The following is a 15522-nucleotide window of genomic DNA, read 5'->3' on the forward strand; positions in this document are numbered from 1 at the left end:
CCCCACGTGTGACATCTTATTCTGTTCAAAGCATTTTGATGTCTGTCATTTCATATTATAATAGTGACCCCTGCAGACATGGTACTTGGGGTCAAGGGTCAGAGGTGGAGCTGGGGCCAGAACTTGGGTCTGTTTTCTGAGATCCCTGAAGCTGAGATAACCACAGCTTTGCCTCCACCGCTGGCCTGTGCTGTCCACGGATGAGGGAATCCTGGATATCTGGAATCAGCAGGTACCAGGCTGACCTCTCTTCTAGACCCAAAGGCAAGATCATCTCCATCTGGGTGCCGTGCTGCCATCTTTCTGCCCATGACAGACTCAAACTCACCTGCCAGGACTTCATTCATTCATTCATCATGTTCCCTCCTTCTCCCACTTCCGTCTTTCCCCAAAGAGTTTCCTCCTCCTGTTACTGCTGTTGTCATTCTTCAGCCATATGTTCTCTGAAGAGGGCTCGTGGTCAGTGTCTCCTCTGTTCTGGAAAAGGCTCTGGAACCTTCGTCTCTGAGGAGGGCTCTTTGCTCTGCTCTCTCCTTTTAGTTCCTGGACTAGACATGGAACCTGCATTGTTGTGGGGGCCCCTTTATTGGTCCTTCCAGCAACAGCTAAAAGAAAAAATTGCTCATCATAACAAACATTGCCATATCATTCTTCCTCGGGAACAGTTTGGATTTGTAACTCTCCTCAACCCAGAAAGTATCCATCGTGGCAACATCTCAGGGATTCTTTTCTTTATTTTTTTTATTTTTTTGAGACAGAGTCTCACTTTGTTGCCCTGGGTAGAGGAGTAGAGTGCAGTGGCATCATCATAGCTCACAGCAACCTCAAACTCCTGGACTCAACTGATCCTTCTGCCTCAGCCTCTCCAGTAGCTGGGACTACAGACATGCGCCACCATGCCCGGCTAATTTTTCTTTTCTTTTTTTTATAGAGACGGGGCCTCGCTGTTGCTCAGGCTGGTCTTGAACTCCTGAGCTCAAGTGATCCTCCCGCCTCAGCCTCCCAGAGTGCTAGGATTACAGGCATGAGCCACCGTGTCCAGCAAGGGATTCTTAAACATAACTAAGACTTGGTTGATGCTGTTGGCACATTTGCTTGGCCCTTCCCCTTTTCAGAATTTGTGGGTGGAAGGCCTGGAAGAAAAGTTATTTCCTCTATGTTACTAAGCCTGGATGCTTACTGAATTAAAAATAATTATATGTCCAGTAGACTTTTAGTCTAAAAACAGGGGCATATTTTCTTGGCTTTTTAGCAATACTTTTTGAAATATAAACATCTAAGTCTGATAAAGGAGGCCAGCCAATTAACTTTCTGTTTTAAGAACAAACCAGCTGGTTACAGTGGTTGTGGAGAGCCCCAACAGAATGGCTTCTGCTGATTGTTGAAGTGAGTGAGGACAGCTTGTACTGATGGCAGAGTTCAAGATATTGCACAACCAACCAGTAGGTAATCATAAACCCAGAATTGCCGGCTCTGGGAGATGCAACTGATTTATGACTTTTTTCCTCTCTGGATCTAACCACAGGAATCCACCAGGGCAGGCCTCCGCGTGAAGGCACAGCGGCCTCCGGGCCGTGGTCAGGCTCAGGGAACACAGACTCCGTCTTCTCATTCTGGGAATCTGGAGGAAATCAGACTTGGGGCGTAGTAGATAGTTTGCATAGCTTTGGGATCTTTCAGAGATTCCAAGTGTGATGTTGATGAAACGCAGCCCCCCTGTGATGTAGGAGCTTGTGGGACGTCCAGTGGGACTGCTGAGGAGGGGGCCTGGGAGGGAGACCGTTCCCTGGGCCAGCTGATGTGGCTCTCACAGATTGACCACTCAAGCTGTGCTTCAGAGAAGCCGCTTCAAGTCTGGCGATACGTTTGCAAATATATTTAATATATAAATCCAGCGTGCTTCTGCTTGGCATGTTTACCTGGTCCTGTGGACAGAGTACTCAAGGGCTTTAACCAGTGGGCCGTTCACCTGGCCTATTTTTACAGCTCTGAAGCACCCTTGTCTAAAAATATTTCCTCTCTGGCTAAGCCTGCCTTCCACCAGGCCTAGGAAAGTCATGGAGCTGAGGACATAGCCTTCAAATAAGTTTTTTTCCATTGCAGACTGCTTGGCATCGAGGTCTTCCAGTTTGTTGGTCACTGTATTGTAAAACGAGTTCTCATTGCGTTGATTTAAATTATGGTCACGCAAGTTAAAGCACCAGGAAGAGCCCTTTTCATTTGCTGTAAAAATAACAGATGTCTGTGGGAGGAGAAAAAAAGGCCTTTCTCCTTTTGTAGCTCACCCCTCCACTGCCATCTCCAGCCCGGAAGCTTGGCAGTAACTTGGGTGGTATCATTGTGTAATTCAAGAAGAATGAGTGTCATCCAAGATCCGTGCAATTCTTTTCTGAGTAAAGGTGCTCAATAATAGAATTATTTCCCCATCATCAGAGGAGGCCCTAAGCTACACTAGTGGCAAGAGCCACCAGGTTTCATTTGACTTTTTCACCAGATGTATCTGTTCCGTCACCATTCCCTGGGGGCCCACCACAGCCACACAGGGTCTAGGTTCTCAGCGTACCAAGATGAACCCCATTCAGTCAGGCGCCTAGGAGAGGGGTGCAGATGGTCACCACACAGCCGGGAGGTGCGGTGTGAGCATGTGCAGAGACACTACAGCAGCGCAGGGAAGCCACGGCTAGGGGCCGAGAGAATCATCTGGAAGGGGTACTCGCGCTTAGTTAATGAGGCGATGCCGGGCAGAAGGCGAGACCAAGTGAAGGGCTGGGGGTGAGGGGACGTGAGGGGCAGATGTGGGAGCTGCAAGGCCTCTGGGTGGTGGAGCGTCACGTTTCAGGCAGCCGCAGGCCGTGTGTCCGGGAGGAGCTGGGTCCTGATCCTGTAGGGCCTTGCGTGCTGTGGGCAGAACTGAAGTTCGTGCTGTGAACTTGGGGAGCCACCGAAGGGCTTGATGGAGTGAGTGACACAGACAGAAGCACCTTTCTCAGAGTTAGTTTTCAGAAGGGGCACTGGTGCCTGTATGCGTCTTACCTTTGGCGAATCATTTTCTGCTTTAGATCTTATTTCTTTCCTCTGTAAAAGGAAGCTGTTGTGTTGAATTAGACCAGAAGTGTGTGTGTGTGTTTTAATTTTTCTTTCTTTTTTTTTTTTTTTTTTTTTAGTAGAGATGGGGTCTCGCTCTTGCTCAGGCTGGTCTCGAACTCCTGACCTCGAGCGATCCTCCCACCTCGGCCTCCCAGAGTGCCAGGATGACAGACGTGAGCCACCGCACCCGGCCAGCCTTACTCTTTTCCATAGCAGATATACCACTTTACCATCCCATAAGTAATGCACAAGGATGCCTATTTCTCCGTATCCTTGTCAACACTTTCTTTTGTTTTGCTCTTTGTAATAGCCGTCCTAATGAGTGCGAATAGATCAGAGGTTTTACACCACGCTCTGGTGGACTTCAGGGGTTCCCTGAATCTCCTTGGTGGTTCCCAGACTACCCTCCTTCTCTGACTTTTGTTTTACATGTTGGTCTCCCGTATGCATGCCTGCGGAGAACCACTTCATGACTTAAAAATGTTTGAAACCCGCCACACTGGATGATCTCTGGGGTATCCTCCTGCTCTAAAAATTGATGATCCTGATTATTTGTAGCTAATAAACCTGAACAATAAATGCTCTTGTTGATACCCGAGAGCTGATCGCTCATGGTGGTTGGGAAGCTGGGTGTCCTAGTTGACTCCACGTGACAGGGAAGAAACCTGTGTTGGAGGCCAGTGAGCTCTGTGTGTCCGTGCCCGTCTTTCACCCGACGCACACGTGGGCACAGACATGGGGTCCCCATGCCCCTGGCCTCGTCCACAGCCCCTTTGATAAAAAAACGTAAGACACATTCATGTGTTGGAGTGTGTGAAGCACAAACGCCTTCTGAAATCCCAGGGGCGACGGGGCAAGAATGCTGAGGTTGCCTTAGGCAACACCCAGCAGCAGCTCTGCCGTCCCCTCCCGCCTCACACTCCAGCCACAGGAGATGGGTAGTCCGCTCACCAAAATCACAAAGAGAGACTTCTGTAGGATTTGATCCACTTGGTAATTGACTAAAGACTCTGGTTATAGCTCCTTTTTTTCTTACTATCCTTTCAAACTAATAATGTGATTTCTCATAGTTCTAAAATAACTCGAATGTTACACAGTTTGTCATAAAGTGTTTTTAGCAACAAAACTAATCACGATGTCTTGAGAACCTTTTCCTACAGTAATTTGCAAATTGAGGCTTTTACGCAGTAGATCTGTCGTGTGTCCATTTCACGAGTTTGAAGTGTGTCAGGCACTGTGATGGGTGTTTGGCTTGTATTAACTCCTTCAACCTTCCCAAGCAGCCCTGTTGCTCCGGTTTCACAGATGAGGGGGCAGCTTGCAGAGCCTAAGGAATGTCTTCCGTCTCCCACTCGGCCGACGGGCTCTGGAGTCTGGCCCTTGCCCGGTGCCACCTCGCACTGTGGCCCTCGGACCAGACGTGCCATTCCGGGGCAAGAGCAGCACATGAGCGGGTAGCTCTAGCTTCAGTCCCAGTCACATGTCGGCTTCAGTTTGCTTATTGTTGTAGTGGGGGTGACGTGCCTCCCCCCGAAGGCCAGGATCAGCTGGGATAATGTCTGAGCAGTGCGAGCTCTCCGAGAGCAGGGTATTAAAAGTTTGCCACATTATCCCAGGGCCAGGAGCAGCTGCAGGGCAGTGGTCAGTGGAGGAGGGACTGCAGTGATGTGCCCAGCGTGGGCCTCTAAACGGTAGCTCTGGTCCGTCCCCAGGGGAGCACAGGCGTCGGGGCCAGAGCTCAAAAGCACTCACCTCTGAGAAGCCAAGCTTGTTGTCTGTGCCTTTGGTCATTCGATGGGAAGCATTTTGTAATAACCCATTTTTTTTTTTTCTTTTTTACCCAAACTGTCCAGAGGCTTCCCCACTGTGCAGATTGGTTATATACTCCAATGCAACCACCTGGCTTCCAGGAAAAACATAGCACTTCTTGTTCTGTCTTAGCTTCAAACCAGGGTGTGACCGAAAGCTGTGAATGAGCACTTAGCACTTTGAAAGACTGTGGATTTTATTCTGGAGAAGTGACTGGAACCTGTAGCCAGGAGCCACCAGTTTCTAGCGTGGGAAAGAGGTTGGCCTCAGGAGCAGTGAGGGATAATTTTGACAAGAAGGGAACGAAGAAAGCAGTTGGATGGAAATGAGATGTCGTGGTCAAAAGGAAGAGCTTGTGTAGGATGCCTTCCCAGTCACTGTACTTTGAGACAGGGGTGACTGTTGGAGAGAGGAGCGTGAGCCTCAGAGGTGGTGTTTGAGTTGTGCTTTAAGATGAAGCCAACGTCTGTTAAGAGCTGGCAGAGATGAGCGTGGAGGCTGGTAGCCCAGTTAGGAGGCTACTGCTGAAGGGTAATATGCTCCTAAAGGGTGTTCTGTGGTAGGTACCGGGAGAGGAATGCTGCCCGAGCTGTCAACACTGTTCAGTTCAAGTGTTCATTGGATATTGTAACTCACCATACACACCTTCTTTATTTAACATTTGATCTTACGATCACCAGGAAGGCTAGATGAGGCCCTCGTATTTCAAACTAGGGTATTCAGGTTTATTTTGGAAATGCAAACGTTGTCTAAGGAATTTTAAAATTTGTGTTTTCCTTTGGTTGGTGATCCTGAAATTAACACGACACTGGGTGCCGTGAATGTTTATTTTCATCACTGATGAGATCCGAGACATCGTCCCCTTGGGTACAGTTGCGATCACGATAGTATTTGTGCCAAGTGACGTCACAGTGCCTCCTCCAAGAACATTTTGCCATAGGTTGAAGAAAGAAAAGTGGAGCATGGAGCAGTTTCAGGCACTTGAGAACGTTGAGTGAGGGCTTTGAATACCAAACGGCTGAGCCTCACGGTGGTCAGCACGGTATTTATGTGGTAGACGTGTGTGTTGCCTGGATCCCCACTTTGGATGAATAATTGGTTATTCATACGATAGTAACAGTGTGATGAATTTTCCTGTTCCAAATATCAAAACCAGTCATACACTCATTTAATTCAGATTTTAATGTCACAATTATCCCATTTTCAAGAGAACAAACTACAGAACTGAAAAGTGACACTCCCTTAAAATTGGCATTTGACCTTGGAGAACTGGGAAAATAAAAATTGAATGATGTAGGCCTGACATCCAGCACTTGGAAAGCACTCTGAGCGGGAGCTGTTCCGAGGGGTGACGACCCCCGTGGTCCCTGGTGGCAGCTGGTCATGGAGTCTTCCAGCCTCCCTTTCTCCGGGAGGTTCAGGATTCCCCCTGGGATTATGACCTGTGGGCAGGTCGCTAGGTCCAGGGTGGGGGAGGTCAGTTAGCTAGGAGCCTGTGACAGACCATCAGGGATCATCAGTACAGAGTACGGTAGGTGCAGATGTGGCCAGAGGTCAAGGTTGGAAGAGAGCCCTTTCAGGGGAAGGGAGGAAACAAGTGCAGGGCTTGACCTTCAAGAAAGGAATTAAGAAGCAAGTTGTATTTGGCGGAGGTGGAACAAGACCCTGACGTGGAAGAGTCCCAGGCAGAAGGGGGCCTGGTGGGGCCTAACCTTTCCGCTGTTTGCAGAGAGGAGTCTTCTGAGTATTGTATTCGGGATAATGCCCAGAACTCTCTCATGGACAGAGGGCGACAGGAAGACCCTGGGACCCTCTCAGAAGCTGGCGGAGCTGGGAGGCAAACCGGGAATGGCTGCAGTGGGTGGCAACAGGGACCAGGGCTGCCAGGTTATTGCAGGGCAGTGCTTGGCACACTGTGAGTCAGAATCGTCTGGGGGTGTTTTCAAAACGCCAGTGCACAGGCACTGTCCCAGGCCGAATGAATCGGAACATCTGCAGGTGGGGCCTGGAGGCTGGTCATTTTAAATCTTCCTCATCTCGTTCTAATCTGCAGCCAGATTGGGGCACAGACCCTAGGGCAGTGGGTCGTCTGGAAGGCTGTTAACCACAGCTCACTGGGCCCCAACCAGAGGTTGGATTCACCGGCTCTGGAGTGGAGTCCGGCAGCGTGCATTTCTGACAAGTCCAGGGGACGTTGCTCCTGCTGACCCAGGGCCCACGTGTGAGAACTCCTGTCCCAGAGCTACGGCATGTGCGGGTGTTTTCTCTTGCTTTTGAGTCTCTAATGCTGACGTGGAAACCGTCATTTGTCTGGATGGTGCTCTTGTTTATCAAGTAGTTTTTGCTAATACTGTGACTGATTTGATTCAAGCCAAAAGGTGCTCATTGAGGAGTGTGTTATTGTTCCCCTTACTAGCCATGGGACCTTAGGCACGTTATTTAACCTCTCTAAGCCTCAGTTTTCCTCATCTGTAAAATGGAATGGTGATGCCAGTTTCATAAAGGACTGTTTAAGGTGTATTAGTTAGGGCTTTGGGGAAGAACTGACGTGTGATTTCTCAGGAGGACTTTTTAGTGATGTTGATACCAAGTCCATACAGCTGCTAAGTAAGGCATAGAGGAAAGAGAATACCAAAAAAAAAATCAATAACATGAAATTTCTGTAACTTGCCATTTTATTTTTATTGTACCTTAAAAGCCGGTTGTTTCAACAAATAAGATAACATCCCTTTTTACTCCTCTAACTGGATTATATGAAGACAAGTTCCGGGGCCAGGCAGCCTTGGAATTTGAATCCTGGCTTTTTGGCTTAAGAGCTGAGTGATCTTAGGCAAGTGACAAACCCTCTCTAACCCCCTTTCTTTTTTTGCAAAATGCAGGTATTGTGTATCTCAACAGTGTTGTTGGAGTAATCACAAATGCAAAGTATGGAAAATGCAAAGTATGAGCCTGACACACAGTAGGTGCTCCGTACAGGGCACCTCTTTTTTTTTTTTGCTGCATTTGGCTTTTGTCTTTTTAAAAGCTTATGTTCTTTCTGTTAATCGAGGGTAGGCAGAGACTGACTTCTTTTGGCTCTCTCAGCTCTTGGGGATCTCACAGGAGAAATGGGACGAGCCCATTAATAATAACAAGCCGAACTCGGCCTGTCAGGCCGGTCTGGAACGAAAGTTGTGTAGCTTTCGTGGTTTGGGTGGAGGTAAGGGACAGTCCTTCCATACACCAAGTCCATCTCTTTGGTAGTCCATTTAGATTAACTCACCAGTAGGCGAGGGACGCCAACCCCATTTGCAGTGGATTAGTAGACTGAAAGAACACTGGAGCCATAATCCTGTGGATATTTTATTAACTGTCTCGTACGTGCCAGGCATTGGGTTCTGTGTTGTTCATGCATTGAGGGCTCACAGTGGGTCAGACACTGGGGTTTGCAAGATGAGTAAGACACGAAGTTGCCCTTACGACGTTGCTGACCTTGTGTCTCTAGGGTATGTCTGTAAGAAGTGATTGCAGGGAACTTGGACTTGTAGACTGGGCTGATCTCTGCAGATGGGTGAAACGCAAATGCTGCTCTATCTTGAATCGCTTGAAGTTCTGCTGTGTTGGTGGTTTATTGCCGTGTAATGCATTGTGACCTACATCACAGAGCTTTACATTACAGTGGGAAATATTTTAAGGAGAATTAAAATTTCTGTTCTTCGTCTGTATTTTCTTCATTTAGACCTAACTATCTGACGCACTTCAGGTTTAAGCAGGAGTGTCCTTTCTATCTGTGTCTGTGGAATGTCTACACTGCAAGATTTCCTTCATATTTCCCTGTGAGATAACCAAGGAAAGAAAGGCTGAAATGAAAAGTGTTAAAAAAAAATGGCCACGAATAAAAGCATTTAGAGCATACATTTGTTGCATTCTCACTAGACCAGAAATGCAAGTTTGGGCATTTCAGAGAACCCAGAATTGTAGAAAACACTCCAGGCACGTGAGTGAGATAGGGGGAAGAACTGGGAGACCAGCGGGGCTGAGGGAAAGTGTGCAAAGCAGGGACGAGATCAGTTAGTAACACTCCCCGAGAGAAAATCTGTTCTTCTCCTATCTTGTTTGGTCTGGCCTGGCCGCTCCTTGCTGTTCCTGCATTTTGTGAGATGGGAAAGTAAACAAACACTTTACACCCAGTTGCTCTGACTTGATCATTTGACACGTGCACTTTGCTCTCCTGGAGCGCGCTGGCGACTCTGCATCAGTGTGTCGTTTCTGCTGTGCCCATCCGGACGCCAGGGCGGAGAAGGGCAGTGACCGCGTCAGCCCCTGTCTTCCCTAAGCCCTGGGCTGGGGGCGTCTGTCTGAGGACTTCGGAGAGACGTGGAAAGTCAGCATTTACGCTGAGGATGTTTCTGGCTGTGCTTTTCCGTGGTTGAAGTTTAGTGTTTTTACACGTGTGCATGCCTCTTGTTGTACTTAAACATTTGAAGGTGCTTCCTCTCTAGGTTTGGTTCTGCTTACAGTTGAAAAAAAAAAAAAGTAATTAGAGGCCGGCATTATGGCTTAGCTGCAACAGAACCAAAAATGCCCAGTGACAATCGCAATCAAACGTGATTCTAATCACTTGGAAAGGGCTTTCTAGAAATAAAGCCGTGATATCACCTCCCTGGCCTGCTGCGCCCCACGTCTTTACGGCTGATACTTTATTCCTTAGAAGCTGGCCTGTTCTAGTGTGTTCTTCTCACCCTATCCCAGAGTTCTGAGGTCTGCTGGGTGACAGGTCCTCACCGCGGTGGTTTGTATTTGATTTGGCTTCCCAGGCTGTTGGTGTGTACTTTCACGTTTTCTCAGTGAGATTGTAAACTCCCTACTGAAAGGACACTGCCCTCACTGTCTTTGTCTCTGTTCCCTTCAGCTCGTCCCCCGACTCCTTGAGGAGCTGAAAAGCACGGGGGCTGCCTGCTGGAGGCAGGGGGGGGCAAGGGGATGGGGACCCAGACAGGGAGGAATCCCAGGAATGCTGCTCCGCTTGTTCAAAGGTTGAACCTGGACCCAGGTTAAGAGGAACCAAGTGAAAATCACTTTGTGTCATTCCAAAGGGGCTGTCAGAGGAGCCAAAATAAACCTGGAAGGTCCCCAGGCTGCACCTCCCCTTGCCCCAGCCTCACAGACTGGGGACCGACCATCAGTGACATGTGTGCCCCATCGGTGACATGCTCCTGCCTGCCGCTGTGCCCCCAGGGCTGCCCGTCTCGGAGCGCCTCAGCTTCCTGGCCACCTCCAGCTGGGACTTGGAGTTTATTGTCTTAGTTTCTGCGTTGGGGTCCCCCCACCACCCTGGGGTCCCCCCACCACCCGCCACCAGGTTCAGTGATTGACTAGAAGGGCTCAGGGGACCCAGTGTAGAGTCACGCTGTGATTTAGCACAAAGCAAAGGGAAGAGGCATGTGGGCTGGAGTACCGAGGAGGCCAGGCAGGAGCTTCCCAGGGTCCTGTCCCAGGGGAGCCCCACGGGACACATCTAATTCCCCCCAGCAACAAGGCGTGACAACACATGTTGTCACATACTGTCTACTGGGGAGCTCGCGAGAGACTCAGGATAAGGGAGGTTCACCTGAGTAGGTTTCTTAGGCCAAGCTACAGTGATCGCCGGCGAGTCTTCTGCTGGCTGTCCTGGGAGGTGAGTCAGCACCCCCGTGTCACCAAGGTGTTACCTCCTGTGTGAACCCTGTGATCGCGCTTTCCCGTGGCACCTTGCCACCACTCTTCTGAGCCACATGTCAGTCCCCGCCATGTTCTCGGCCACACTCTCGCCGCAGCTGCGTTCCCTCGACAGTGAAGGAACCTGTGTCATCTGCCCGCTGCCACCCATGTCTCCTGTCAGCTCCCGGGAGCTGCCCCGGCGCACCCGCTAGCCAGAGCGCACGCCCCACACGCGGCGCTCGGGTTCTGTGTCGGGCCTGGTCGTGTGGGCACCACCTGCCTGGCACCTTCCAAAGTTCCTTGCCGGGAGAAGGAAGGCAGGTGCTCCGCGTGAGCTACACCGTTAGCACACGCAGTTTAGGCTCAGTGAGTCGTACTCACCAGGGAATGGCAGGAACCCTCCTGAAATCTTAAGTTCCTGGTGCCACCCAAGAGCCAACCTTGCCAGCAAGCCTTTCTCTGAGAATAGCAGTCTCAGGCCTGCTGTGCTGAGTCTTTTGTTTTTTTTTTTTAATTTCAAAATGTTACAGGGGTACAAACGTTGAGGTTATATATATTGCCTTTGCAGCACCCAACTTGGAGCTACAAGCCTGTCCATCCCAGACGGTGCACCCCGCACCCGTTAGGTGTGCGTTTGCCCATCCCCTCCTCCCCAGCCACCTGCCCAGCACCCAGTGAATGTTACTTCCATACGTGCGCAAAGTGTTGATCAGTTAGTACCGATTTGATGATGAGTACACGTGGTGCTAGTTTCTCCATTCTTACAATGCTTTACTTGGAAGAATGGGCTCCAGCATTATCCGGGATAGTACAAGAGGTGCTAGATCACCACTGTGTTTTGTGGCTGAGTAGAACTCCGTGGTACACGTAGACCATATTTTATTAATCCACTCATGTACTGATGGGCACTTGGGCTGTTTCCACATCTTTGCAATCGAGTGCAGATGTCTTTATTGTAGAATGACTTTTTTCCTTTGGGTAAATACCCAGTAGTGGGATTGCAGGATCAAAAGGTAGTTGCACTTTTAGTTCCTTGAGTTATCTCCATATTACTTTCCATAGAGGTTATATTAGTTTGCAGCCCCACCAGCAGCGTATAAGAGTTCCTATCTCTCTGCATCCATGCCAACATTTGTTGTTTTGAGACTTTTTGATAAAAGCCATTCTCACTGGAGTTAAGTGATATCTCATTGTGGTTTTGATTTGCATTTCTCTGATGATTAGAAATGTTGAACATTTTTTCATATGTGTTTTGGCCATTAGTCTACTTTTGAAAAGTTTCTGTTCATGTCCTTTGCTCAATTTTAGTGGGGTTATTTGATTTTTTTCTTACTGATTTTCCTGAGTTCTACATTGCTTCTAGCTATTAGCTCTTTATCAGATGTATAGCATGCAAATATTTTCTCCCATTCTGTAGGTTGTCTATTAATTCTAGTGATAGTTTTTTGGCTGTGCAGCAGATTTTTAATTTGATCAGGTCCCGTTGATTTATTTTTGTTGTTGCTGTGATTGCCTTTGGGGTCTTCTTCATTAATTCTTTGCCTAGGCTGATATCTATAAGAGTTTTTCCAACATTTTCTTCTAGAATTCTATGGTTTCATGCCTTAGGTTTCAATCTGTTATCCATTGTGAGTTGATTTTTGTGAGAGGTGAGACATGGATATACTGTTTCAGTCTTCTACATGTGGCTATCCAATTTTCCCAGCACCGTTTATAGAATAGGGACTCTTTTCCCCAGTGTATGCTTTTGTCTGCTTTGTCAAAGATCGGATGGTTTTATATCTGGGTTCTCGGTTCTGTTCTGTTGGTCCATGTCTCTGTTCTTGTGCCAGTACCATGCTGTTTTGGTGACTGTAGCCTTGTAGTACAGCTTGAAGTCTGGTAAAGTGATGCCTCCCCGTTTGTTCTTTTTGGTTAACGTAACTTTGGCTATATGGGGTCTTCTCTGGTTCCATACAAAGCATAGAATTATTTTTTCTAGATCTGCAAAAAATGATGTTGGCATTTTAATAGGGATTGCATTTAATCTGTAGATCACTTTGAGTAGTATAGACATTTTAACAATGTTGATTCTGCTGATCCATAAACATGGTATGGTTTTTTTATCTGTTTGTGTCCTCTGCTGTTTCTTTCCTCGTGTTTTGTAATTCTTCCTATAGAGGTCCTTTACCTCCTTAGTGAAATGTATTCCCAGGTATTTTATTTTCTTTGTTGCTACTGTGAAAGGAATTGAATCTTTGATTTGGTTCCTAGTTTGACTGTTGTTGGTGTATATGAATGCTTCTGATTTGTGTACGTTGATTTTGTAACCTGAGACTTTGCTGAACTTACTTATCAATTCCAGTAGTCTCTTGGCAGAATCTTTGGGGTTTTCTAAATATAAGAACTTATCGTCTGCAAAGAGTGATCGTTTGACCTCTTCTGCCCCCATTTGGATGCCATTTCCTTTTCTTGTCTGATGCTCTAGCTAGGAATTACAGCACTGTGTTGAATAGAAGTGGTGACAGAGGGCACCTTGTTCTTACTGTGCCAGTTCCAGCTGGGAATGTTTTCTTTTGTTTTCTTTTTTTTTTTTTTTGACAAGAGTCTCACTCTGTTGCTCAGGCTAGAGTGCTGAGGCATCAGCCTAGCTCACAGCAACCTCAAACTCCTGGGCTCAAGGGATCTTCCTGCCTCAGCCTCCTGAGTAGCTGGGATTACAGGCATGCGCCACCACGCCCAGCTAATTTTTTCTACTGTTAGTATAGATGGGGTCTCACTCTTGCTCAGGCTGGTCTCAAACTCCGGACCTCAAGTGATCCTCCCGCCTTGGCCTCCCTGAGTGCTAGGATTACGGGTGTGAGCCACCGTGCCCGGCCTAAGTGGGAAAATTTTCAATTTTTCCCCATTCAGTATGATGTTGGCTGTGGGTTTGTTACATATGGCTTTTATAATATCGAGGCAATTTCAGTCTGTGCCTATTTTGTTAAACGTTCTTATCATAAAAGGGTGCTGAATTTTGTTGAATGCTTTTTGTGCATCTATCAAGAGGATCATGTGGTCTTCGTTTTTACTTCTTTTTATGTGGTGAATTACGTTTATGGATTTGCGTATGCGGAACCATCCCTGCATCTTTGGGATGAAGCCCAGTTGATGGTGATGGATTATTTTTTTGATGAGCAGCTGAATTTGATTTGCTAGGACTTTATTGAGAATTTTTGCGTTTATATTCATATGGGATATTGGTCTGTAGTTTTCTTTTTTTTGTTATGTCCTTTCCTGACTTAGGAATCAGGTTGCACTGCGCCGGCCGGGCGAATGTGGCCCTCCCCAGCTCTGTTCTCTGTTGAGTCTTCCCGATCTCCAGTCTTTGGGAACGTGTCCCCCCATCACCTTCTTTCATGCGCTGAGCATCCACGCTGCTTCTCTGCAAATCCACAGCGCTGTTTTCGGAGCGAGCCACCCTCGAGGAGGCCACTGTCCTCGCTCGTCACCTCCTGCCCCAGAGCCGTGAGCTGGGAGGCCAGGCTAGTCCACCGTTTTTTCTCTGTGCTGCGTCTTTCTGCCCAGTTTCTAAATTTTTACTTAGCATTTTTACCTAGAATGCGTGTTTTACTTAGAACTTTTTGACTCAGAGGTTCCAGTTTGCATCACGTGATTTGAGTTGTCGACTAGGTGGGCCTTGGTCCGGTTGTCACTTAGGGAGAAGCCTTGGGCCAGACTGGTGGCTGTTTGTGTCTACGGCATTGTCCCACTGTGCTGCCTGTCCGTGGGTGTCACGTGTTTCCGATGACGGCGGGTTTGCTGCTTGCGTCTGTCCTGTTATCAGGATACCCTGCCCCACTGCCCCCGGCCCTGCCCCGGCTGCCAGACTTTGCAGTCCTGACGCTGCCTGCAGGCCCGGCAGGCTCAGACGTGCACCTGCTGGGTGCTGCTTTCTCGGAAGCTGTCGTGCTGTTGTTAATGACCTTGCACTTTAAGACCCGTCTTACCATTTCGGAAACCGTCCCTTGGGCATCTTGCTCTGGGATTGAACCTGTTTACCTGTAGGCCGTGCCCTTTTGTTCCTGTTTCTTTTCCTCATTGGTTTTCTGCTTTGAGTTTTAGTTGCCTGACTTCAAAAATCTCACAGTCACAGTCGTGGTTTGGGACTATTTTTTACTGTCACCTCCTTGTTTTTACGGGCAGGTTCATTCCAGCTGCCCTGCGTCTCCTACGCACTGTTGGTGCCATAGAGGTTCCAAAGAGGTGTCTCTGTGGGGGCTTCCTGGTGTCCTGAGGGCGACTCGATCATCCTGGCCTCTGGCCTCGGTCCCCGCTGTGTTGGGCCACGTGTCCTCTTCCTTCCGGCCTGAGCCGCTGCACTTACACTTGCAGTGAGGTGAGCCAGTGGCCTGTTTCTGGCCACACTAGCTATTCCCTGGTCCCTGCTGCAGCTGTTGCCACACTGTGGTGACACAGGGATTGACCTGTCACTAAGCACACTCCATGCCTCAGGGTGGCTCCCGCAGCAGCAGCGCGGCCTGGTGACGGGGTGGGGGGGACCCGTCCTGGCCTGGCCTGAGTTCAGGGAGTGCCGACTAGCAAACAGGAGTGAGTAACCGCCTTGTTGGGTGGGATTCAGGTCGGGGAGAGCAGAGATGTGAGCAGAGAACTCGTTCCGGTTCTGTGCGGTCAGAGTGCCGTGCAAACGGGCATCTGTTGCTATTTTGCACCTTAGGCATGCACAGTGCTGTGTCTGGTTGCCTTTTAATTATCTTTATTGTGGTAAAATATATGTAGCATAAAATTTGCCATTTTAACCATTTTTAAATATGGAATTCAACGGCTGAGTGTTGTCACGAAGCCCTGGGGACAGGAGTCTGTGCCACGATTATTGAAGTCTTACTTGCTGCTGATTTAAGGGCTGCAGCGGCTGCTCCGACCCGGCTGCTGAGCGCGGGAAGCTGAGAAACCGGATTCCTGATT

At 48.5% G+C, this 15522-nt stretch overlaps 1 protein-coding gene across 2 annotated transcripts in view; it reads left to right on the plus strand.

The window, feature by feature from the left end:
* Positions 1-15522, plus strand: part of HADH (hydroxyacyl-CoA dehydrogenase) — a 35858-nt gene that overhangs the window by 3991 nt on the left and 16345 nt on the right. The gene's annotated exons all lie outside the window — the stretch shown is intronic.

This window comes from Lemur catta, chromosome 26, assembly GCF_020740605.2.
Source record: "Lemur catta isolate mLemCat1 chromosome 26, mLemCat1.pri, whole genome shotgun sequence".
Taxonomy (NCBI): domain Eukaryota; kingdom Metazoa; phylum Chordata; class Mammalia; order Primates; family Lemuridae; genus Lemur; species Lemur catta.